At 43.6% G+C, this 25,102-nt stretch overlaps 1 protein-coding gene across 2 annotated transcripts in view; it reads left to right on the forward strand.

Moving 5' to 3' along the window:
* MCUB (mitochondrial calcium uniporter dominant negative subunit beta) overlaps positions 1–25,102 on the forward strand; it is an 87,455-nt gene that overhangs the window by 21,436 nt on the left and 40,917 nt on the right. The window lies entirely within an intron of this gene.

Raw genomic sequence — 25,102 nt, forward strand, 5'->3', positions numbered from 1 at the left:
GTGCTTCAGCTCCCCACCCCAGCTCACCTCTGCTCCTCCCCAAGCACGCCGCCGCCGCTGCTCCACTTCTCCCGCCTCCCAGGCCTGTGGCGCCAATCAGCTGTTTGGCGCCGCAAGCCTGGGAGGGAGCGAAGCAGAGCGGGGTGGCGTGCTCAGGGGAGGAGGCAGAGCAGAGGTGAGCTGGGGCGGGGAGCGGTTCCCCTGTGCGGCACTGGCCCCCCGGTTACTTGCTGCAGGAGGCCCTTCCCACGCCCCTCTGCCCCAGCTCACCTCTCCTCCACCGCCTCCCAGGAGCACGCTTTTGGCCGCCCCCAACCACTTGGTGCCCTAGGCGACCGCCTAGTTCGGCTAGTGGTTGCACCAGCCCTGATCAGTTGGCAGCTGGTTTCAGACAGGGTGGATTTGATTTAAATTGATTTAAATCATGATTTAAATCACTAGTCAGGAAGACTCGATTTAATCATGGGTTTCTACATAAAAGTGCATTCTTGTTGGGTGTTATAACCTTTAATACATATTCTTCACAGGTAGAGGAACTTCATTAAAATATTCCCAAACTGGGTCTCTCTTATGGCCTGCTGCCGTTATAGGTTTTCCCTTCTAGTGAGAGAATGGTATGATATATCTCAAATCAATGACGGCTACACTCAGAAAGACCTCAAGACTTCTGGAATATGCTGCTCAAACAGTTTCACTTTTGTTTCTACTGCCTGCCCCTCCCTTCTCACATTTGTCTCCGGACTTCTTCTTCTTATGCAGATCTATTCCGCCCCCAACAGTCTTCTATTCATTGAACTTTTTGAAACTTTGCACTTTTAGAGAGACATAAGGGATTGACTCTTTGTACACAAATTTGCAGAGACACAATAGGGTTGAAGTCTGTTATTTCTCACCTCTGTATATTTATCTATTTAAAACCATTTTTGCTGTTAACAAGCATGTTATCTTTGGAGACATAAATTCACAGTTTGAGAACTGCAAAACTAAGCATCTCTGATGGTATCTTCTAGACTACAAGGAGTCCGGTGGCACTTTAAAGACTAACAGATTTATTTGAGCATAAGCTTTCGTGGCTAAAAACCCCACTTCTTCAGATGTTTTTGTCGATACAGACGAACACAGCTACCCCCTGATACTTATCTTCTAGACTGAGCCCCATTGGGTAGATAGAAAGATTAACCTAAATAATCTATACAGAAGCCCCTGGAACACCATAAGATTGGGTCCCTAATTCATGAACTATTGGAACTCATTTACAAAACTTTTCTTAAACATTACATGAATATTTTGTCTCATACTATAGAATTAGAATTTATAATCCCTATTCCATGATGAGATATCTTTGAGCTATAATGTATCTTAATTAAAATGATCTTTAGATAGGTTTTTTCCCTCAAAAAGCATTTTATCAAAAAATCCAATTTTTTTATTTTATTTTATTTTTTTCTTAAACAATCATTGATTTTTATCCACCATGGAGGCAACACTTCTTCTGGCACGTTTAAAGAGTTGATGAAAAACAAAGTTGAAGGATATTAGGGATTCAAAGTTGGCTCAAAATTTTAGATTTTGTTGGTAAAAAGATTTTACAGACCTTAAATCCCTTGAATTGTCATTACATTCTAGCTATTTACCGAGCAATGCAGAGTGAGTCTTTGGGTATGTCAGGTGTGATTTCAGTTTGAATAGATATACTTGAGCTAGCTTTAATCCTGTTATTTTGGGTAACAGTGTCAGTATAGGCGAGGCAGCATAGACTTCAAAGTGTGCTACCTTCCTGAATAAGTATCCAGGGTTCAAGGCAGGCCTATACAGCTCACGCTGAATCCTGTGCTGCCACAGTTACACTGTTATTGTTACTTGCACTAGCTAGCTTAAAGCTGTTGTGCCTACGTGTGCTGCAGTCACTCCCAAGCTTGCAGTGTAGACATACCTTGTGTGTCAGCCCTGGTCTACACTAGGACTTTAGGTCGAATATAGCAGCGTTAAATCGATGTAAACCTGCACCTGTCTACACGATGAAGCCCTTTATTTCGACTTAAAGGGCTCTTAAAATTGATTTCCTTACTCCACCCCTGACAAGTGGATTAGCGCTTAAATCGGCCTTGCCGGGTCGAATTTGGGGTACTATGGACACAATTCGACGGTATTGGCCTCCAGGAGCTATCCCAGAGTGGTCCATTGTGACTGCTCTGGACAGCACTCTCAACTCAGATGCACTGGCCAGGTAGACAGGAAAAGAACCGCGAACTTTTGAATCTCATTTCCTGTTTGGCCAGCCTGGCAAGCTGCAGGTGACCATGCAGAGCTCATCAGCAGAGGTGACCATGATGGAGTCCCAGAATCACAAAAGAGCTCCAGCATGGACCGAACGGGAGGTACGGGATCTGATCGCTGTATGGGGAGAGGAATCCGTGCTATCAGAACTCCATTCCAGTTTTCGAAATGCCAAAACCTTTGTCAAAATCTCCCAGGGCATGAAGGACAGAGGCCATAACAGGGACCCGAAGCAGTGCCGCGTGAAACTTAAGGAGCTGAGGCAAGCCTACCAGAAAACCAGAGAGGCGAACGGCCGCTCCGGGTCAGAGCCCCGAACATGCTGCTTCTGTGATGAGCTGCATGCCATTTTAGAGGGTTCAGCCACCACTACCCCAGCCATGTTGTTTGACTCCTTCAATGGAGATGGAGGCAACACGGAAGCAGGTTTTGGGAACGAAGAAGAAGATGATGATGATGATGATGATGAGGTTGTAGATAGCTCACAGCAAGCAAGCGGAGAAACCGGTTTTCCCGACAGCCAGGAACTGTTTCTCACTCTGGACCTGGAGCCAGTACCCCCCAAACCCACCCAAGGCTGCCTCCTGGACCCGGCAGGTGGAGAAGGGACCTCCGGTGAGTGTATCTTTTAAAATACTGTACATGGGTTAAAAGCAAGCATGTGAAAGGATTAATTTGCCCTGGCATTCACAACTCTCCTGGATGTATTCCCAAAGCCTTTGCAAAAGGTTTCTGGGGAGGGCAGCCTTATTGCGTCCTCCATGGTAGGACACTTTACCACTCCAGGCCAGTAACACGTACTCGGGAATCATTGTACAACAAAGCATTGCAGTGTATGTTTGCTGGCGTTCAAACAACATCCGTTCTTTATCTCTCTGTGTTATCCTCAGGAGAGTGAGATATCATTCATGGTCACCTGGTTGAAATAGGGTGCTTTTCTTCAGGGGACACTCAGAGGAGCCCGTTCCTGCTGGGCTGTTTGCCTATGGCTGAACAGAAATGTTCCCCGCTGTTAGCCACGGGGGGGGGGGAGGGTTGAGGGGGTAGCCACGCGGTGGGGGGAGGCAAAATGCGACCTTGTAATGAAAGCACATGTGCTATGTACGTAATGTTAACAGCAAGGTTTACCCTGAAAGAGTGTAGCCACTGTTTTATAAAATGTGTCTTTTTAAATACCGCTGTCCCTTTTTTTTTTCTCCACCAGCTGCATGTGTTTCAATGAACACAGGATCTTCTCCTTCCCAGAGGCCAGTGAAGATTAGAAAGGGAAAAAAAACCGCACTCGTGATGAAATGTTCTCTGAGCTCATGCTGTCCTCCCACACTGACAGAGCACAGACGAATGCGTGGAGCAAATAATGTCAGAGTGCAGAGAGTAAGTGGCAGGCTGAAGACAGGGCTGAAGCTCAAATGTGGCGGCAGCGTGATGAGAGGAGGCAGGATTCAATGCTGAGGCTGCTGGAGGATCAAACCGGTATGCTCCAGTGTATGGTTGAGCTGCAGCAAAGGCAGCTGGAGCACAGACTGCCACTACAGCCCCTGTGTAACCAACCGCCCTCCTCCCCAAGTTCCATAGCCTCCACACCCAGACGCCCAAGAACGTGGTGGGGGGGCCTCCGGCCAACCAGCCACTCCACCACAGAGGATTGCCCAAAAAACAGAAGGTTGGCATTCCATAAATTTTAAAGTTGTAAACTTTTAAAGTGCTGTGTGGCATTTTCCTTCCCTCCTCCACCACCCCTCCTGGGCTACCTTGGTAGTCATCCCCCTATTTGTGTGATGAATGAATAAAGAATGTATGAATGTGAAGCAACAATGACTTTATTGCCTCTGCAAGCGGTGATCAAAGGGAGGTGGGGAGGGTGGTTAGCTTACAGGGAAGTAGAGTGAACCAAGGGGCAGGGGGTTTCATCAAGCAGAAACAAACAGAACTTTCACACTGTAGCCTGGCCAGTCATGAAACTGGTTTTCAAAGCTTCTCTGATGCGTACCATGCCCTCCTGTGCTCTCCTAACCGCCCTGGGGTCTGGCTGCACATAATCAGCAGCCAGGCGATTTGCCTCAACCTCCCACCCCGCCATAAACGTCTCCCCGTTACTCTCACAGATATTGTGGAGCGCACAGCAAGCAGTAATAACAGTGGGAATATTGGTTTCGCTGAGGTCTAAGTGAGTCAGTAAACTGTGCCAGCGCGCCTTTAAACGTCCAAATGCACATTCTACCACCATTCTGCACTTGCTCAGCCTGTAGTTGAACAGCTCCTGACTACCGTCCAGGCTGCCTGTGTACGGCTTCATGAGCCATGGCATTAAGGGGTAGGCTGGGTCCCCAAGGATAACTATAGGCATTTCAACATCCCCAACAGTTATTTTCTGGTCTGGGAATAAAGTCCCTTCCTGCAGCTTTTGAAACAGACCAGAGTTCCTGAAAATGCGAGCGTCATGTACCTTTCTGGGCCATCCAATGTTGGTGAAACGTCCCTTGTGATCCACCAGAGCTTGCAGCACTATTGAAAAGTACCCCTTGCGGTTTATGTACTCGCCGGCTTGGTGCTCCGGTGCCGAGATAGGGATATGGGTTCCGTCTATGGCCCCACCACAGTTAGGGAATCCCATTGCAGCAAAGCCATCCACTATGACCTGCACATTTCCCAGGGTCACTACCCTTGATATCAGCAGATCTTTGATTGCGTGGGCTACTTGCATCACAGCAGCCCCCACAGTAGATTTGCCCACTCCAAATTGATTCCCAACTGACAGGTAGCTATCTGGCGTTGCAAGCTTCCACAGGGCTATCGCCACTCGCTTCTCAACTGTGAGGGCTGCTCTCATCTTGGTATTCATGCGCTTCAGGGCAGGGGAAAGCAAGTCACAAAGTTCCATGAAAGTGCCCTTACGCATGCGAAAGTTTCGCAGCCACTGGGAATCGTCCCAGACCTGCAACACTATGCGGTCCCACCAGTCTGTGCTTGTTTCCCGAGCCCAGAATCGGCGTTCCACACCATGAACCTGCCCCATTAGCACCATGATGCATGCATTGGCAGGGCCCATGCTTTCAGAGAAATCTGTGTCCATGTCCTGATCACTCACGTGACCGCGCTGACGTCGCCTCCTCGCCCGGTATCGCTCTGCCAGGTTCTGGTGCTGCATATACTGTTGGATAATGCATGTGATGTTTAATGTGCTCCTAATTCCCAAAGTGAGCTGAGCGGCCTCCATGCTTGCCTTGGTATGGCGTCTGCACAGAAAAAAGGCGCGGAACGATTGTCTGCTGTTGCTCTGACGGAGGGAGGGGCGACTGACGACACGGCTTACAGGGTTGGCTTCAGGGAGCTAAAATCAACAAAGGGGGTGGCTTTACATCAAGGAGTATTTCAGGCAGGACTTCATGGAGGGTTCCAATAAGAAATGGTGCACCTAAGTTATTGTTCTTATTGGAACAAGGAGGTTAGTCTGGCCTCTGATTGACACATGGCTAGATTTACCTCGCTGCACCTTCTCTGTGAGTGACTGCAGTGTGACCTAGAGGAATGAGTCCCCTAGACGGGGGAGAGGGGGGAAGCAAATGAGTAGAAAACAAATCTGGTCTATTTCTTGTTTTGATCCACTCCATCTATCTTTTACATCTTTGGCTGGCAGCAGACGGTGCAGAAGGACTGCATGCCATCCACATCTCATGGCTGCTCGGCAGAAGATGGTACAATAGGACAGCTAGCCATCCTCATCTCTTGCCTGCCCGGCAGAAGATGATGCAGTAGGACTGCTAGCAATCCGTATCACCTGCCTGCTCACCATAAGATGGTTCAATAGGACTGACTGCAGGACTAAAGAGAGTGACTTGATCAAGTTACTCCAAATTTAGTCCCTGCGCCCATGTCTGCCCAGGCGCTCCTGGCCGACGTGGCCAGGAGCACCTCGGACATGACGATGACGGCTACCAGTCCTATTGCACCGTCTGCTGCCACAAGGCAATGGGTTGCTGCTACTGTGTAGCAAAGCAGTACAGCGTCTGCCAGCACCCAGGAGACATACGGTGACAGTGAGCTGAGCGGGCTCCATGCTTGCCGTTGTATGGCGTCTGCACAGGTAACTCAGGAAAAAGGGCGCAAAACGATTGTCTGCCCTTGCTTTCACGGAGGGAGGGAGGGAACAGGGGCCTGATGATATGTACCCGGAACCACCCGCGACAATGTTTTAGCCCCATCAGGCATTGGGATCTCAACCCAGAATTCCAATGGGCAGCGGAGACTGCGGGAACTGTGGGATAGCTACCCACAGTGCAACGCTCCGGAAGTCGACTCTAGCCTCGGTACTGTGGAAGCACTCCGCCGAGCTAATGCACTTAGAGCATTTTCTGTGGGGACACACACACTCGAATATATAAAACCGATTTCTAAAAAACCGACTTCTATAAATTCAACCTAATTTCGTAGTGTAGACATACCCTCAGTGCAGGTTCCAATATTGGAGGTTGTTTGTTTTAAATTAAGAATGCATCCTCATACTTTTGTGTTATTGAAATAAAGCCTTTCAGAACGTCACAGTATCTTGATTCAGCTGTCATACCCATGGGTGAATTAGGGGGCAGGAGGGGTGCTGCCCTGTACATTAATGGGAAAAGCTTACTTGAGAGACAGAACCCACCTCTCGCACCCCTCCCCAAGGAACTCTGACCCAACCTGTGATTCATCTGTGCACCAACCTGGCCTAATAGCTTATTTGATTTGTTGTTGGGTGGGGCTTTGATGTTGTGGAAAATGTTATTGACTAACCATCTATACAGTCTAATAATTAATGCTAAACCAGTGTTGAGTTATAAGAGCAACACAGAGGTACAGAAAATTGCATTTCTTTCTTCCCCATCACTGACACTGTTGAAACTAAATCTAATAAATATAACCATTGTACTTGAACTGAACCCTGACATTTATGGTGTTCAGAATTCTGCAGGGCTTGCTTAGTGCTTGATCTGCAGATTACTTTCAAACCAAATTGTATTTGTCTTCAATAATTATGGGAGTGGGGGAAAAGAAGATGTATGAACTTTTATGGACGGATTCTGTTCAGCTTTCTGAAGGGCATTCATCTGGCCATGTTGCAGAGAATCTTCTTCTGAAGCATCAAGTAATAGATAATCAGATTTGCTCCAATGTAGAGAGACGCATCTTTGCTTTGAAAAGTCTGAGATTTTCTTCCCTTCCCTGCTCTTCGAGAAGGATTATTAAAAATAAAAAGTAGCTCCTCCTCCACTATGAATATGAAAAGTCATCCGTTCAGTTCCATTTCCCAGCAAAGCACAAGATTTCCTAATTTGTGAAGTTCAGACTCATAAGCAGGGAGTATAGAACAAATGTGAGTGATTCCTTGTAAGAACAAACTACAGCTGTGACTGAAGTTCACTTTGGGTTAGTCCATTTGTCATAAACCATTAGTAGTGTTATCTAGTCATAGGAGTATAGGAGGAAAAAATAGTAATGCACAGAGTATTTGTCACCTATCTCACTGTGAGCTGAAAGGCTGAATGTAGTGGGAAACCGCGTCAGTGGAAGGTCAAAATATTATGATGAAAATCTATTAAATCAAGGAAGAAGATGGATCAAGCCATGAAATATGTAGGCATGATTCTAATTGCTAAATATTTTCCATACATAGCTCTTCAGGTGATATTTTTCTTTTTCTGTCAGTATTGCGGTAGTGCAGATAATAAGCTTTTCAGGGATGTAATGGAATACTTTGGGGAAATGACTAAAGTAGATCCCCAAGCTGCAAAAGAAATGCTGTGCCTTGAAAGACTGGAAAATGAACATTTTGTTCTCTTAAAAATTAGAATAATTTTTTGTGAACAGAGTGCTTGGGAAGGGTGCAGCATTGGCAGCTTTGGAGAATGAAGTTCTCTCTTTACCTACAGAACAGGGAACTGACAGAGCAAGCTCCCCTAACAGTACAACCAATGTGCTTCAAGCCTGACTTGTAAAGATGTTTGTGGGATGAGGAGGGGGCACAAAGTAGCTAACATGTTTACCTAACATCATCTCTCACTTTGCTTTTTTTTTTGTTGTTGTTGCTTGTCTCTTTTCCATCCAGTCCATTTTATATTGTACATGCTTTGCCCTAAAAAGATGGTCTTCCTTATGTGTTTGTGCAGTGCCTAGTGCAATGGGATCATGATCCTCTTGTGTGGAGCTACACACAACACAGAATGAAATGGTCATAAAATGGTGAAACATGGTTATTCCAGGTATGCGTATTGGCATTGGCAAAACATGCTGACATTGAACAAAGGAGAGTGATCTGGTCACTGACTACTCAATAAGGGTTAAGTTCTCCATTCCCTACTAAAATAATGAAACAGATATTGAGAGAAGAGAACTGTATAACACCTGAAAGATAACAGAACCACGAAAGAGACCAGTTTGGGTGTATATAATAGATCTTGTCTGATAAATTTAGTAGTAGTATTATTTGTCATTGGTATTACAGTACAGGAGCTCAGTTGGGGTCCCCTGGTGCTAGATGCAGTAATACAGGCATACTCGGTTGATTGCTTCTCCTCTCCCCCATAGAAATAGAAAATTAGTGGGTGAAAGGAAAGTGGTAGATATTGGGATTTTAGCAGGCTTTTTAATATAGCAAAATTCTATCCTCAGTGGGAGGTGACGCCTGGAAAGCAGTAATACTGAAAGGCTTAGTGATGAGAAAATTTTGCCATGAACGTACAATGTGATAGGGTTGCAGAAAAGACTGGTGTGATTCTTGTGTTGCATGAGCAAAGGCATTGCTTTGGGGGACAAGAAAGTAATCGACCCCCCGCTGGTGTGATAGTACCAGAAATATTGCATTTGGTTCTAGGAACCTTATTGCCATAAAGATATTGATAGGGGAGTTCAGAGAAGAACAGTATAGATGGTTAGAGGCTGGAGGTATTAATTTATTAGGAAAGATTTAATTCTTAAACATTCATAGCTTGACTAAGCAATGAGTAAGGGGGAGCATAAATTACAGATATTTGAAAAGTATAAACACCTGAGATGGAGAGGGACTATTAAAGGGTATATGATCAGGAATAATGGGATGAAATCAAGAGTTGGAAAGTTCAGATTGATTATCATGGGACTGAGTGTCTTCCTGAGACGTAATGAACTGTAAAATAGTCCCTTGACGGAAGGGAAGGGATCCCTGTCCATGTTTATCACATTAACTGGACAAAACATTAGTAAATATATAATAGGGAAAAATCCTGCACTGGCAGGAAGATGGAGTAGATATGTTATGTAATCCATTTACCGTTCTGTGATTGACAGCAATCTAGGTGACTCAGGACTGGTGTTAGGGGCAAGCAACACAAACAGCTGCCAGGAGCCTCATACTTTTTACAGTCATGTGCTGACTCAGCAGACACTCCCCCGCCCCCGCCACCAGTTGTCACGGAGTCCCGGGCGATGCTCTGGAACTGCTCCCCATGAAGCCAGTCAGGACTCTGGGGAAGTCTCCTTTCTGTGGGCAGCCTTCTTCGGGACACACAGCTCACATGGCTTCCACCTTCCTGGGTCTGACCTCGGAGCATTCAGCATCCTCTGCCCCTCTGCACGCTTCCCACAGCGAGTCCGCCCAGGCGGGGTCCTGGGGAAGCCAGAGGGTCCTGCACCCCAACTCCGCAGTCAGACGTGACTCTCAGCCAGCCAGTAAAACAGAGGTTTATTAGATGACAGGAACATGGTCTAAAACAGAGCTTGTAGGTACAGAGAACAGGGCCCCTCAGCTGGGTCCATTTTGGGGAGCAGTGAGCCAGACAATCACGTCTGCACTTCACTCCATGTCCCCAGACAGCCCCAAAGGGCCTTCTCTCACCTCCTTTCTGTTCTTCCATCATCAAATTAGAGGGAGAGGAGATTCTCCACCCAACTTCCCCTCTGTCAATTGGACTGCAGCTAAAGGAGAAAAGTCATCCCCAGATCCCTCCTTTAGCAGTGAGTGATCATTACATTTCTCCTTCCCCTTCAGCACCCTGGGACCCTACAAATCCTAGTACTGGCCCAGAAGTTACTTCTTCTTACCAATGTAATCAGCAAGCATTATGAAATCATGTATGTTAAAGGGCCTTGCCTGGCTGAGAGGCATCTACAGGCAGAGTTGGGATGCCTACAATTGGTATAAATGTTGTTCTCTAGCTGTTGCTTCCATTCTCTGAACCTAACAAAGGGGTTTCAGGTTATATACAAAGATTCTCTGCATTTGATCCTTTCACTCTTAATTTCATACAAAACAGAATCCAAGTGCGACAGAGAAATTTAAGCAGCATAGTTTATTAAACCCACACATTATATTGTTACCCCTTTTTGACTTGAGTGGTTTTTGGGGTCTAATCAGTTGCTTCATTAGGAGAAATTGATAATGGAATCATTTTTGATGCAATCCTGTTTATTTACAAAGAATGTACAAAATCTTCTTTCCCTGGACACAAGAGGAATCAAACAGGAGATTTGTTTCTTCACTCTCAGTTCCAAGCCTCTTTCAGCTAGCACACTGCCCAAAAGCACTCTCTTAGGCCACAGCTATGCTACAGGGCGGATGTAGGCAGGCTGTGCTTGCATAGCACCCTATTGTAGATGCAGCCTATGCCCATTGGAGGAGTAGTTCTACTTAAATAGTAACACCACCTCCCCATATGATGTTAGCTATGCTGACAGAAGCATTCTGCTCTCATTCTACACCTGGGATTTGTTGGCATAACTGTGTCAGCTAGGGGGAGTGTCACAGTCCTAGCTGACCTAGTTATGCTGGCAAAATTTTGTAGTGTAGTCTAAGCCTTAGCTTTTTTCTCAGGGTTATCGTACCAGGGCTTGTGCAGCTGTGTCTGGGGCTTCTTTGCTCCTTCTCTGTAATCTGCTGTGCATGTGTTGGCTGCTTCTCTTACGTACAGACATGCACAGCTCCACCAATCCATGCCCCAGCCTCTTTGTGCTATATCAGTCTCCAGACCCCTTAGGCCACACTGGGGATTCTACTCCAGCCTTGCCATCTACCTGTGTCTTGAGTGGTGGCTCCTAATGTTTCAGCAATGTGGCTCCATAAAGGTATTTGGTTGTTTCTTACATTTATCCTGAATGAAGGGTGGAGGTTATACCCACTAGCTTCAGTGAGGTTTTGCCGAACCCACCCCTCAAGCATAACAGTATTGTCTTCCTCAAATAACTCTGTTTCTTCTAAATAGCCATTGCATCTACTTCTTAACAGAGAGGTATAACTTCACTTCTGTGATTATTTAATGCTTAGAACTACTTCTGTGCCAGAGTTCATACAGATTGAGAAGAGATTTGCAATTAAAGATGTAAAGTGAACACTGTGTTTTGAGAGATGCACAGTGAACGGACTAGACTTTGGGCTAGTAAGAGAACTTGCCTCTAGATTTCTAACAGGAATGAAATAATTCATTAATTGCCACAAAATTGATTTTCCCAAGTCTGCTACCCAGCCACTCCCAACTCATCGGACAAGGCCAAAAATGTTCATTTAAGTAGCTCCAGCCTGTTCTGAATATGCTGCATGGTGAAAAGTGTAGGATTAAAACATTAAGGTTTTAAAATTTAAAAATAGGTGACTGACATTTTGTTAAATTAATTCAGTGGGTTGGAATGGAATATTTATCTCACTCACTGGGAGCAATTTTGTCTGCTAGGCTGAAACATAGGATGGTAAAATGAGGGAACACAAACTGCTGTTCAATTCATATGAGAGGAAGGTTTGTCCAAGGGTTGATAGTCTGGCTCTTGGGAGATGTGGGTCCAGTTTCCTGGTACTCCACAAGCTTCCTTTGTGACATTAGGCTAGTCACTTAATCTCTCCCTCAGTTCTCCATCTGTAAAATGGGGATAATAGTTCTTCCCTACCTCTCCAGGTGGTGTGGGGATTAAAGATTGTGAGATGCTCACATATCACAGTAATGGGGGCCATATAATTTCCTAAAATAGATTTGCTTTAAGAAGTCAAAGATCCCCCCACATTCTTACAAAGTCCACTAAAAATCTTTTGGAAGGTTCATTAATTACTTTGTTGATCAATGCTAAATTCAAAATATGTTATGTACTAGAATAAGATGCTGTTTTAATACAATACTTGTGAATCCAGCTATTGATGATAATACCGGAGAGAATTAAAATGTAAGTTCTAATACAGTTTTAATTTTTAGGAGCTTCAGAAGCTGAAGTCTTAGGTATAACTACCATGCGGGGTAAGGTTGTCACAGCACAGTTGAACTGCAAAGAACACAAGGCTGGGGTGCTGTGCAAATGTCTTAGAGCTCCCCATACTGCCACTCAATTCCAGTTTTGCTCTATGCAGGCCAAAGGGGGCTGAAAATGCAGTCCAGGGTTTGTGTCATTAGGGGTGGCAATATCCCCTTTTCTGTCTTCCGCTGCTCGCCCACTTCTGGTTTAAAAGAGCCCTTGTGGCAGCTCCACACCCCTCAGGGCTCACCCTGACATTAGGTAGTGCTCCTTCAGTTGGTTATTATGCCTGCAACATGGTACAAAGAGGCTGCACCACCATGTAGGTCATCAAAATCCAATCATTGCATAAAGGACTTCTGATGCCTTTGCCAGTTTAATTGTTCAGTTAGTTCTTACACCTTCCCAAACCCAAGGAGGCCCTATAAAAACATGTTTTGATTTAATATTTGTTTCCAATGGAGCTGACTCATGTAAAGGGTACGCTTTTAAAATGTCACATTTTAATGCGGTTTGTGAAGTAAGGACTTAAAGTCCACTGATTTACTTATTGCAATATAAATCTAGACTTTTTGAACCTTTACTTGTATAAAATGTGTGTGATCACATACTGCAGTCTGGTTACACTGTAACACATCCTTCACATCCCCTAAACTGGTAAATGCTGTCGGTAGCCGGTTTTTATTGTAAGTGGCAAATGTCACAAATTTTAAGTCCATTTCAGAGTGAAGCTATCCAAACAACCCCCTCTGACAATGAGAAAGGAATAAATATATAGACAATGGCATGCAGCTTCGGGGCTTAAACATTCCCCTACAGAAATTGCAGCACCCTTAGTATTTTGTGTCACTTCACATAAAAGCATAACTGGAATTTCTGTTTCTCATTTGTATGTGTGGGCATTTACAAATTGCAAAAGCTATCATTGGATGGTGGTTAGTAGTAGAATCTTGGCTCTCCCCACAAAAAAAAAAGATAGGAATAGGGAACAGATGAATGAAAAGCTATTTTAAAAAGTGGTTCCAAAAATTTATGGTGCTTTGCCTGATGACAGTATAGCACCAAAACCCCTTGCAAACCACATTCTCTCGGAGAGTGGCATAAACTTAGCATATGAAAGCTTTCAAATGAGACTGTGTTGTGCTCACAGTGTAAGCCATAAATAGAAACTCCACTGCTTTGGTCAGTTATTTCCTACTTGTGGTCTCCTTAATGGGTGGAGACTTCACGGAGCAGAGAACATAAAGGAAGGGGAGCTATCTTAATCCTCAGCTGCAGTTAAACATAGGGAACAGTATGAAAGAGAAAAGATGGGAAGAAGACATGAAATGGTCTCAGTTTCTGATCCAAATGTGTGAGAAACTTTAAATGTTATGAAGGAAAATGGTTATTATTTAAATGCGTATTGTTGTAGTAGTGTATTGTCCTTTCTCTTTTCCTGCAAAGGGACAGAGGGAGTGACCCCTGACCTGGCCTCCAGAGGCAGAGAGAGAGTGCTGCCTATGTTGCTGGGGCTGTTTACCAGCTGGGGGCTTTTCCCTTCGTATTGCAATGGTCCTAGCTAACTCCTGTGTGTGACCCTGCCATCCCTCACTTTCATTTTCTGTATGGTCCTGGGCTAAAACTGTTTTTTGTTTTTTTTTTTTGTTTTGTTTTGTTTTAAAGAAAGCAAAGCAAAGGAGAGAGAGGCCTCAGCATGGGTGTTGGGTGTTATAGGCTGGGGGAGGCTGAGCCTCCCCAAACAGCCAGGTGTGGCCTCGCCCATGCTCCGCCCTCAGTCCCCTTCCTGCTTCTTCCTCTGAGAGTCTGCGGCTCTTCCCATGTGCTGAGGCCCAAGCTCGGGCTGGTGCTGGGGCCACGCCTCCTGACATTCCAGGGCCAGGGCAGAGAGAGCAAAGCGCTGGGGCTGCCCTACCCATCCTCCCAGTGCTCCAGGGCTGGGGGTGCTCTGGGGCTGGGGACGCTAGCCTGGGGCAGGGACCCATGGCTGTGGTGGGGGGCCCTGGGCTCAGGCGGGAGACGAAAGGAGAAGGGCCTCGGTCAGAAGGGGAGGGGCTGGAGCCTAGCCTTCCCGAGCCAGCGGTTCACATGCTGGCCATGGGCCTCAGGGAGCTACATGCATCCATTTTCCTTCTGCTCTGCTACTGCAGAGTGTTTCTGATGTGAATGGAGCAGATTTGGAGTAAAGAGGTAGAGAAGGCATCAGAAACCCTGAGCTTTCTGCAATGAAGAAAACCTTCAAAACTGTAGTTTTTCTTCTTTATGCAGTCTGAGAAAAGCTTCCAGGCCCTTGAAAACTGTCTGTTTTCTTTTCTCAGTGAAGTGACAAGGCAGAGAAATGTAAGCGTATGGCACATTGGAACATTTAAAATTCTGCATCTAGTTTACTGTCTTTTCTTCCTGTCATTAACTTATGTTGTTGCTTATTTGTTACTACACTGACTAACTGTGGTGGGTTGCAGTGGGGCAGTGTTGTGATACATGCTAGGTCTTCCTTTTTACATAGCTGGTCAGTGTGCTGATGAGAGATCAAATAACTAAAAAAATCAAACAAACTGTGATTACAATATCACTGTTCTTTCGGCAGACGCTGAAGATTATCTGGGTGATGTTTTATAGCAGCTGAGGATACAATCAAAATGGTGCCATGCCAGTGTTCACCAGCTCAGAATCTGGCCCTATGTGCACAACAGTTATAATATGAGTTTACATAATAAATAATATATAGGTCAAAATTTACCCCACCCCCCACCAAAAAAAAAAAAAAAGGCTATATGGCTCAATACTTTTCAGAGATAGGATAACTGTGTAGGAAAAGAGATGACCCAGATACAGGGAAGGGAATTTCAGAACATCTTGCACGTTGGAGAAAAAAGCTACTCTTCACCACTAACAAAATACAAGCCTCTAGGTTCAGCTGGTCAAAAATGAGCCCCCAAGATGTGAACTCTTAGGTTGCTTGTGGGCTAAACCAAACAGCAGCTAGGATTACCACTGTGCAACAGACACAGTGCAATAGAAAACTATTTAAATTTAATAGGAAAGCAATCAAGGAATAAAAAACCGTCAAAGAGCTGGCCTGGTAGTGATACATGAGGGATTCAAGTTTGGGACTCAAGCTCTCTCCCTGACCAGCAAATACTGGAAGTACCATGTGGGCAGAGCACATTTGGAAGCTTGGAGAGAGGCAATCCATTGTGTTTCTTTTGACTGACCCTCACTTGCCAGCATAAGAGTCAGATTGGCCTGGAAGGAGTTGCATCTAGTCCAATCTGGCAAAGACTTACTTGAAGCTGAGCATCTGCATAAGTCTTTACAGGAGTGGGACTCTATTTAGCTATGAAGATGGGATGGCCTGGTATGGGAGGATGAGCTGGAGGGACTTGCATGATCATAGAAGTTTAGGGCTGGAAAGGACCTCAGTAGGTCATCTAGTCCAGTCCCCTGAACTCAAGCCCGGACTAAGTATTTTATTTCAGTTTAAGGAAAACAAGGAAGAAAGAACAAATATGAAGTCTCCATGAAAGAATGAACACCGTGGCTCACTCGTTCTGGTCTGCATCTACGCTCAGTCCAGGTGCTAGCTGCCTCACAGTTGCTTCTGCAGCTGCAGTCAGGGAGGTCATTCTACTTTATCACACTCTTTCTCCCTATACAACCCCCAAAAAGGAAAAAATAGGGAAGGAGTGTTTTTTCCCGCAAGGAGTTTAGGAAATCATATTGGAAGGGTGAGAAGATAGAAGAAATTACCCAAGTAACGCCTCGCAATAGGAGTGGTGGGAACTGGGTGACTCTCAATTTGCCCTAGGTTTTGTTCACTGGCTATATGCTGGTTATTCATTTCAGTTCCTCCCTTTTGCACTTTCACTGGGCTAAATGTAAAACTTGATGGCTAACAATATATCTTTTTACACCTTATTAATGAGACAACGTTTTGACATTGCTTGCCTTTACTAGTAGTACTGATTAGCTGAGTCCCCTGAAGACAGTAAATGGATTAATTTCTTTCAAATCTTTGACTCTTGCATTTACTGTTACTTTTATGACATTAATCACAGAACCGAGATGAGCAAGGACTTTGCTTTCAGCTGAATTCCTTTTGTTGCACGATGCTAGAGAGCTATTACTGGTTACTTGGAAATTGCCCATCTCTGCAGCCAGTAGACTTTCAAAAAAGGAATTCAGCTGCTCATCGGTTGACAAAGGCTGGAGTCTAGCTGAGATTTTTTTTTTTTAATTTATTTATTTATTTATTTTGGTGAGGAACTATGCAATCATATATAATGGAGAACAGTAGTGTGGAGTAGCAGGGGGAATATTTATCCTTTTCCCTCAATCCACTCTCTAAGCAAGCTGTTCTCTTTAAAAACACAAAAACAAAAACAAAAAAGCAAAAGAAAAAAAACAAAAATCTCACCTTTAAAACTTATTCTTCTCTCTTTAGTTTACATTTGACTGTCAGCAGAGTCTTAAAACTTGATGTACGAAAGATACTGCATAGAAACATACATATTAATCCATTTAAATTCAAAGTTTGAAAATCACAAGGTTGGAATTGAAGGAACCTGATCGAGCTGCCCAGGTATTAGTCTTCATCCTCTCTGAGTTTATTCATGTCCAGTCTATGGATTTAAAGACAGGTTAACTGGTAGATCACAAAAGGTAATTATAAATGGAGAATTGCATCCAGCTGGGGTGTTTCTAGTAAGGTCCTGCAGAGATCTGTTCTTGGCCAAATGCGATTCAATATTTTCATCAATGATCTTGAAGAAAATATAAAATGATTACCAGTAAAATTTGCAGAAGACTCAAAATTAGTAGAGTGGTAAGTAATGATTAGGCAGGTCAGTTATACAAACTGAGCTGGATCACTTGATACTGCTGCTAATAACAATATCCAGCTCTGATCTGTTTTTCATCAGTAAATCTCAAAGTTCTTTGCAAAGGAGGTCATTAGTGTTAGAGAGCTTATTGTTTCACTCTCCCACTTCCCTGGTCCTTCTCGCATGAACAGAGAGCAACAATACCCGAAGTCAAAAGCTGCAAACAATTTGATTTTTATTGGGGTGAACTTCCAGCAAGCTTAAATCCAAGTTCCATTTTCCTTATTTTTGAATCCCAATTTACTTCCTGTTTGCCCGTAATTTATATAGTCTATACCTTAACCAATCATTCTACTGAAATTTACCTAACCAATTATATCCCACCACCTTAATTAATTTACACACAGCAAAATTAATTATACAGCAGACAGAAACAATCACAGAACCAGACAGAGACCATTCAAATAAATAATAGTAAAGGGGGAACTATAATGACAAAACGATTCAGAAGTGAGGATTTCACAACTACATCTATAAAAGACATAGGGGTTTCCCAGCTGTGTCTATTGATAAGTGAGTTGTTACCAAACAGAAAACTATCAAACTAAATTTCCTTTTACATCTTCTAGGCTCTTCCCTTTCTCTGGAGGTGATAGATCGGATCACCTTTCTAACAGCCCCAGATTGCCTTATTTCAAGGTGAGGATGTTACCGTATACTTCCCAGCTTATGGCTGCCTCTGCTGCTTGGCCAAAGACATTAGCCTAAGAACAGGGCCTCAGACTGTCACAGTGAGAGAAGGCCCTTACACAGATCCTTTCTTTTATACTTCTATAACTAGCTAAATGATAAACCTATACCTAAATCCTTAAAGTATGGGCCTTTACAGACAGGCCTGAATATCTATATCCTAACACTACCCCCCCCCCCTTTTTTTTTTTCTTTTGGGATCCTCCTGCCCAGGTATCCCTGGAAAAGCAAAGGACATATGGTGACACACGTCCTGGTAGGACCAGGCATCAAGGTGGAAGGTGTTGATGCTCCATCTGTCCCACTGCCTCTTGTGTAGTACCGTGCCCTGCACCTTCTCTTGTACGGGCATACCACACCTATTCCAATTAGTGTTCCAGACTTCCCGTTATAGTGGGCCCGAGAAAGTTGGGTCTAGGTTGTCTAGCACACTGCAGGGTGGGGAGGGCTTACTACATTATTTATAGGTTATAATTAGTGGCTGTTCTCCAGGGGGTTGTGCCCCCCTTGATTGTTTTTATATGCAACGTAACACACAAATACAATTAACAATACACCAGCTGCTATGATAATCCACAGCAACACTGAGAGTCCTGACCACTGCAATGTGGTTTAACATCCGAGCCACCACCGAACACTGCCTTTCCTCCTTCGACAGGGTCAAGATCTTAATGTGTCCAGTTGCAACAAGCTGCCCCTACAGGTTTTGCATGCTTTTGTCCATATTATATCCATTGAATGTCCACAGAGAAATGGGTTATTGTCGAAACCAACTTAACCACTTGGTATGGAATCAGGCCGTATTCCCTGGTTCAATTATTGACAGCAATAAGATTTACAGATCCATTTGTGCACCAAAGTCCAGATAGCAGTGTTTAGATGTGTGCAGTTTGGTTATGGGCTGGTGTAATTGTGCCCACTAGTAATATGTACGTTCCCAGCAAAACACCGCATACACAGTACACCCAATTGTCCACCCGCTCGCCATAGGCCATTGGCTGTGCTCCTCTGTGGCCATCAGGGAGGGGAACATACAAACATCTTCTCTGGATTTACCCCATTTTATACACCCCTCTATTGAATCCCAATGAGCAAATCCCCTTCTCATTATTCCCAAAGGACTTGTGGGGACCACCTTTGTTGCCGTTCCATTCCATTTCCAGGTACCATGGTAGCTATTATACAGGTGCTGGCCTCCTAGTTGAGCATTTTGCATTCCCATACACATCTCCCCCCAAGGTCAGCCTTTTGAAGCCATCCCCCACCCATGTCATGAGGTTTTGTGTTTATTGAAACCCAAGAATGCTAGCAACAAGACAAACACCACAGACAAACAACACAAAACATAGATCCATGGTATTATAGCTTATTCTTCCGCTGGCGCCAGCTTGCTTGTAGAGTGTCTGAAAAAGAAAAGAAAAACAATTTTCACACACCCCCCAGTGGGGACAGATGATTGCTTAATAATAATAATACCACTTTCTTTTACAAATCATCTTGCTAATTACAGGAAAAACAGAAGAACTACCTCCAGGCTGTCCTTTTTTTGTTCTATAGTTAGGCTAGTGAATTACCCCACTCACTGGTTATTTATGAAATTTATGAGGTGGTGTACCTCTGTTTCCCCTCTTGTACAACAGACCAGGTTAGCTCTAGTTTACATGGATGGGAAAAATGAGGCACAAAGAGATGACCTGCCCAGAGTCACCCAGCGGGCTAGTAGCAGAGCTGAGAATAGAACCCAAGTCTTCTGCGTGCCAGTCCAGTACTCTGTCAAGATGGGCTTGCTTTAGCAAAATGCTTTTTAATACAGCCAAATGCAAGGATAGGAGCAAAAAAATGTAGGTCACACTTACAAGATAGGGACTGACTGCATCTTGGAATGCAGTGACACTGAAAAGGGTTTACAGGTCAGGATAGATTATCAGTTGAAAGTGAACTCACAGTATGATGCTGTAAACAGAAGAGGGAATGCAAACCTTGGATATCCAATCAGGGAAAAATCACACAGGGAATCTCAAGTAGGAGTAGTACCTCTCTATAGGAACTAGTGAGACTGTGGCTATGTCTACACTTGCAGAGTTTTTGCGCTGTCAGTTTCACTGGTGGTAGGGAACCGGTAAAAGAAAAGCGCTGGTTTGTGTTCTCACTTACTTCCACAGGCATCAGATCGTGTTTACATTTGCAGCACTTACATCGCAGATGAGAGCGGCGCATTGAGGGCAGCTATCCCACCGTGCAGCTCTCTCTATTTGAGGATAGGTCTTTTGGGAAGTGAGGTGTGATCACGGGGCATCCTGGGTCCACTGATCAGCTCCAGTAGCTCAGCATTGCTCCAAGCAGGAGACTGTTTTCTCCCTGGAGCAGCCATTGTCACCTGGCCAGATGATAAGTGAGCATTTGCCAAGAATACAGGAAGGGGGGTTTCAAAGTTCCCAGGGCTTTACAGGGGCAGGGGCAGATGTCTGTCTACCTGGCAGCAGAGCTGCTAGCCAGCATGGTCATCTAGGCACTGTGCGATATCCTCCGGAGGCTAAAAGCTGTGTAAACAGGAAGAACATGTCTTCACTTGGACATCACTGAAAAAGTATCACCGATAAGAACTGTACGCCTCTCATGGAGGTGGTTTTCTGTTTGCGGAAAAACTTCTGAGTTTCACTGCAAAAAGTCATTGGCAAGCGTAGACGCTCCCATGGCTTTTGCACAAAAAAAGGGTCTTTTTGCGCTTTAAATGGCAAGTGTAGACATGCCCTGTTACTGGAATAGTTTGTCAAGTTCTACTATGTTTACATTTAGAAGAGGATGCTAAAAAAATGGAAAGGGTTCAGAAAACAACTACAAGAATGAAACAAGGTCTGGAAAACCTACCCTTTAGTGATAAACATAAGATGTTCGATCTACTTAACTTTCTCTTGGATAAACTAAGAGGTGACTTGATCATGCTTTTTAAGTCCCTACATGGGGGAAGAGATTTCTGGTAGTAAATGGGTCTTTAATCTAGCAGACAAAGGCATAATGAGATCCAGTGGTTGCAAGCTGACGTTAGATAAAATCAGACGAGAAATAAGAAGATGCTCATTTTTAAGTGACAATGTAACAATTAGTGCCATTTACATAGGGATGTGGTAGATTCTCCAGCTTGAAGTCTTTAAATCAAGACTGGATGTCTTTCAAAACAAGATGTTTTAGCTCAAACTGAGGTTATGGACTTAATGGAGAAATTACTGGGTGAGTTCTTTGGCCTGTGCGATGCAGGAGGTCAGTCTAGATCAGTAGTTCTCAAACTGTAGGTTGAAAACCCAAAGTGGGTCATGACCCCCATTTTAATGGGGGTTGCCAGGGCTGGCGTTCGACTTGCTGACTGAAGCTGAAGCCTGAGGTGTGCAGTACCCTCCCCCCCGCACGCATTGGGCTGAAGCTCTGGGGCTTCAACTTTGCCTCCCCCCCACAACCCCCCCACCTGAGGTGGTGGGGCTTGGGTGGGCTCAGGCTTCGATTTCCCCCCTCCTGGGGTCGTGTAGTCATAATTTTTGTTGTCAGAAAGGGGTTTCGGTGCAATGAAGTTTGAGAACCCCTGATCTAGATGATCACAATGGTCCCTTCTGGTCTTAAAATCTAATCTATTTCTGATGTGATTTGTTGATCTGTATCTTGTTACGCAGTGATGTAGGACAGTGAAAAACTGAACTGACAGATTAGTAAATAAGCTTTAAGTAAATAAGCTTTTGGCAGAGTAAATCTTGTGATAAATAGCTGACTAGGTCTCATTCATGTGTACAACTCAAGCAATTGTATATTCCAATCTTCTCTGTATCCTACCTTTCACATTTAGTTTATCGCTGTGGTATATAAAAGAATTCTCTGTCAAAACATTTTTAGGTGTGAATAAAGTAAGAGCATTTAACTAGCAGTTTTATTTTAACATGATAATTAGCACTGACAAAACTTCCATGGGGAAATCAGATGTGTTAAACTCTGTTGAAAATACCATATTGTTTACTGGTATATAAAGCCTCACCCCAGAAATATTGGTCCCAATGTGTACCTCTGGAAATGTGCCATGTATTGATCATGTTTGCTTCCTAGTGCTAATTAGTGGGGAATTGTTCTGCAGATGAGCTGAAATTTAATAGGCCATCCTTTTTGTTTTTGTTAAGGGGTGGAGGAAATGGGGAAAAAAAACAACTCTTCCAACAACCCTTTTGTGACAGACAACAAAACAGTCTGTGCTTTCCTGAGTTTCAGCTCAGGTACCTCCAAGCAATCTTGTTCTAAAGCAGTTCAAGTATAGTGGTGCTCTTGGCTGTAAACATATAAACAAAAATAATATATTGTGACAGTTCTTGTACCATTCTTCTTGTGCAGTAAAATGGGGAAATAAACATGTCTACTGTAGAGGTAGGCATTTCATACCTACACTAACTTAAAAAAAAATCTACTTATTGTTTTCATGACTTCTGTATTTTTGCTTGTCTTCTGATCAAATCACTGTATTTTGAACACAATTTTTCTCACCACAGGCACTAGTTTAAATTTTTTTATTTTGTATGGATTATTGTTTTCAAGAAGTCTCTGTTCCATGCTGACATCATTAAAAAGTTTTTGCACCATTGTTCACATGAATTGTAATTTAAATTTACCCAGATTTCTTGTGATCACCTTTTGGAAATAACTGCATGTTATTAAATCCTAGTTTAATTGACCTATATTTGACTCCATGTGGGTGGACCCCTTCACTCACCCCCAGTCAGTTACAGGCTTGGGGCCTAAGTGTGTGGTGCAGTTCAATTGTTTACCTAAATTGCTTCTCGCCATGCTGGAAAACTTACTTCTGGGAAGGTCCATGCTATGGTTGTATGCAGTGTTGTTGTAGCCATGTCAGTCCCTGAAGAGCCCTATGTAAGCTTGTCTCTCTCACCAACAGAAGTTGGTGCAATAAAATATATTACCACCCCCAATTTTTCTCTCCTGCTATGATTGGCAGAACCTAAGTGTGACATCTTCCTTCACCCACCTCCCTGTTGTCCCTCATCCCCTCCCAAAAAAACATACACCAACATATGAATAAACCCTTGTATGACCTAGGAGTTCTCCATCTGCATCTTTTCTGACTGGAGTTGGATCAGATTGGGAAAAGATTTTCCATAAGGTTGCAGGATAACAAAAAGGTGATTATTTCATTCTGAATTCCTTCTAAGATGGAGAAGTAATGTTGCGTGCAGGGAGCATTTTATAAACCCAGATTTCATATTTTTATGAAAAATTGATGTACAATATTTACACTGAGAAACCTATGTTCTACATTTGTAATAACATCTTTGTTCTTATACTGTGGTTGGATTGTTCTTATGAAAAATGTTCAAAAAATGACAGATGAAAGAGTGTTCCAGAATGGGGACTGCAGTAGTCTTAAATCCCAGTATTTAGGCAACATGGCATGGCTACAGCCTGACCCAGAATCTGAAACTGGAGTGTTAGTAACACTGCAGCGTTCACTTTGATTTTAACTTGACTGTAGCCGGTATTTGAGAGGGCAGAATCTTTTTTCTGTATTATGGAAAGTGTGTGTGTGTGTGTGTGTGTGTGTGTGTGTGTGTGTGTGTACACGCATATTTGAGAGGAAGGAAGAGAACGACTGACGTGGGAGCTTGTCACTTGTGCATACTCTGCAATGTCTCCACACTGATTAGAGTTTAAGGTCACTGTTCTTCTGATATTCAGCTATCTCAATGTGATTGGCCCTAGGTTCCTGAGAGATCACCTCTCCTTCAGTAACCTCGGCCTCTCCCAGCAACGATCTTCTGTCACAATGAAACTGTCAACCAATAGGGAAGGCTTGTGAGCAGTGAAGACCGCTTTCACAGGGACTGGGCCTAAACTGTAGAACTCACACCATGAAGAGACAAGAATGAGCCTAGCTCTCACTGCATTCAGCACTAAATGCCAGTATTTCTTTTATGTGTTCTACACACTCAGATGCCCACTAGCTGGTGGAGGGGATAGCAAGAGAGATTACGTCTGTTGTGAATTTGAGGGGAGAATGATCCCAGAGGAAATTTTTGTGTTAAAATGTGGTCTATTCAATGTTTGTTTTTTTTAAACTTCTGGTTTGAACTGAATACACTTCAATGCATGGCCTGCTTTTGTTTTTAATGTATCACACAGCATCGTGCACACTGCCAGGTATAAACATATTTATTGTTTTTCACTCAATCACTGTAACTGGCAATTTTGGGTTAAAAGGGACTATAGTGGGAGTGGCTAGTCAGACTGAGATCTGTCCCTCAGTATCACACTGGTGTACAAATTCTAATAAAAGGAATCTGGGTTATTAAATACTTGAGCTTTTATTAATTATCCATGGCAACAAGGGGTTGTTAGCTGTGTAATTAAACACTTTTTAATCCTTTTAGCAAAAGCCCAACCTTGTTGTGGTTATAATCTGATATGAGATGATGGCAGTGATGAGCTGCTATTTCTCCCTAATAAGTGGAAAAGATGATATGGGAAAGGTTATCTTGACTACAGCAGTGCCTACACATGTAATCTTAATGTTATGGCTCATTCACTTCTTGGAGAATAACTGTGCTTGAAAATAGTTTTCCTGTGTTTTGGAAATGTGTGTTTAAATTGTGCCCATTATTTCTAATTACAGGGCATGTTGTAATTTCGAAGTGTGTGTCCGTAGGTATATTTAAAAGGACACTGTCAATTTCAGTCGCTTTCTTTTAAAGATGTTATCCATGTAAAACTAGCTTCCCAATACTTTTTTGTTTTGCATTTTGCTCAGCCTGGGCTGTAAGTTTACATTTGTCTGTTTTATCTCACTTCTGGTCAGGGTCAGACTCTGGTACTCAGACACAGCGTTCACTGGTTTGAGTTTCCAATGCTACAAGTGTCTCCCCACACCTAAAAAAAAAAAAAACTTATTGATATGAAATAGAAAAAATATTTTGTAAAAGACACCCTTTTCTTTCAAATAATTTTAGATGAAAATCTGAGGTTGCATTTTCTTTAAAGTTCCTTTAAAT

Source organism: Natator depressus, chromosome 4 (genome assembly GCF_965152275.1).
Source record: "Natator depressus isolate rNatDep1 chromosome 4, rNatDep2.hap1, whole genome shotgun sequence".
NCBI classification, from domain to species: Eukaryota; Metazoa; Chordata; order Testudines; family Cheloniidae; genus Natator; species Natator depressus.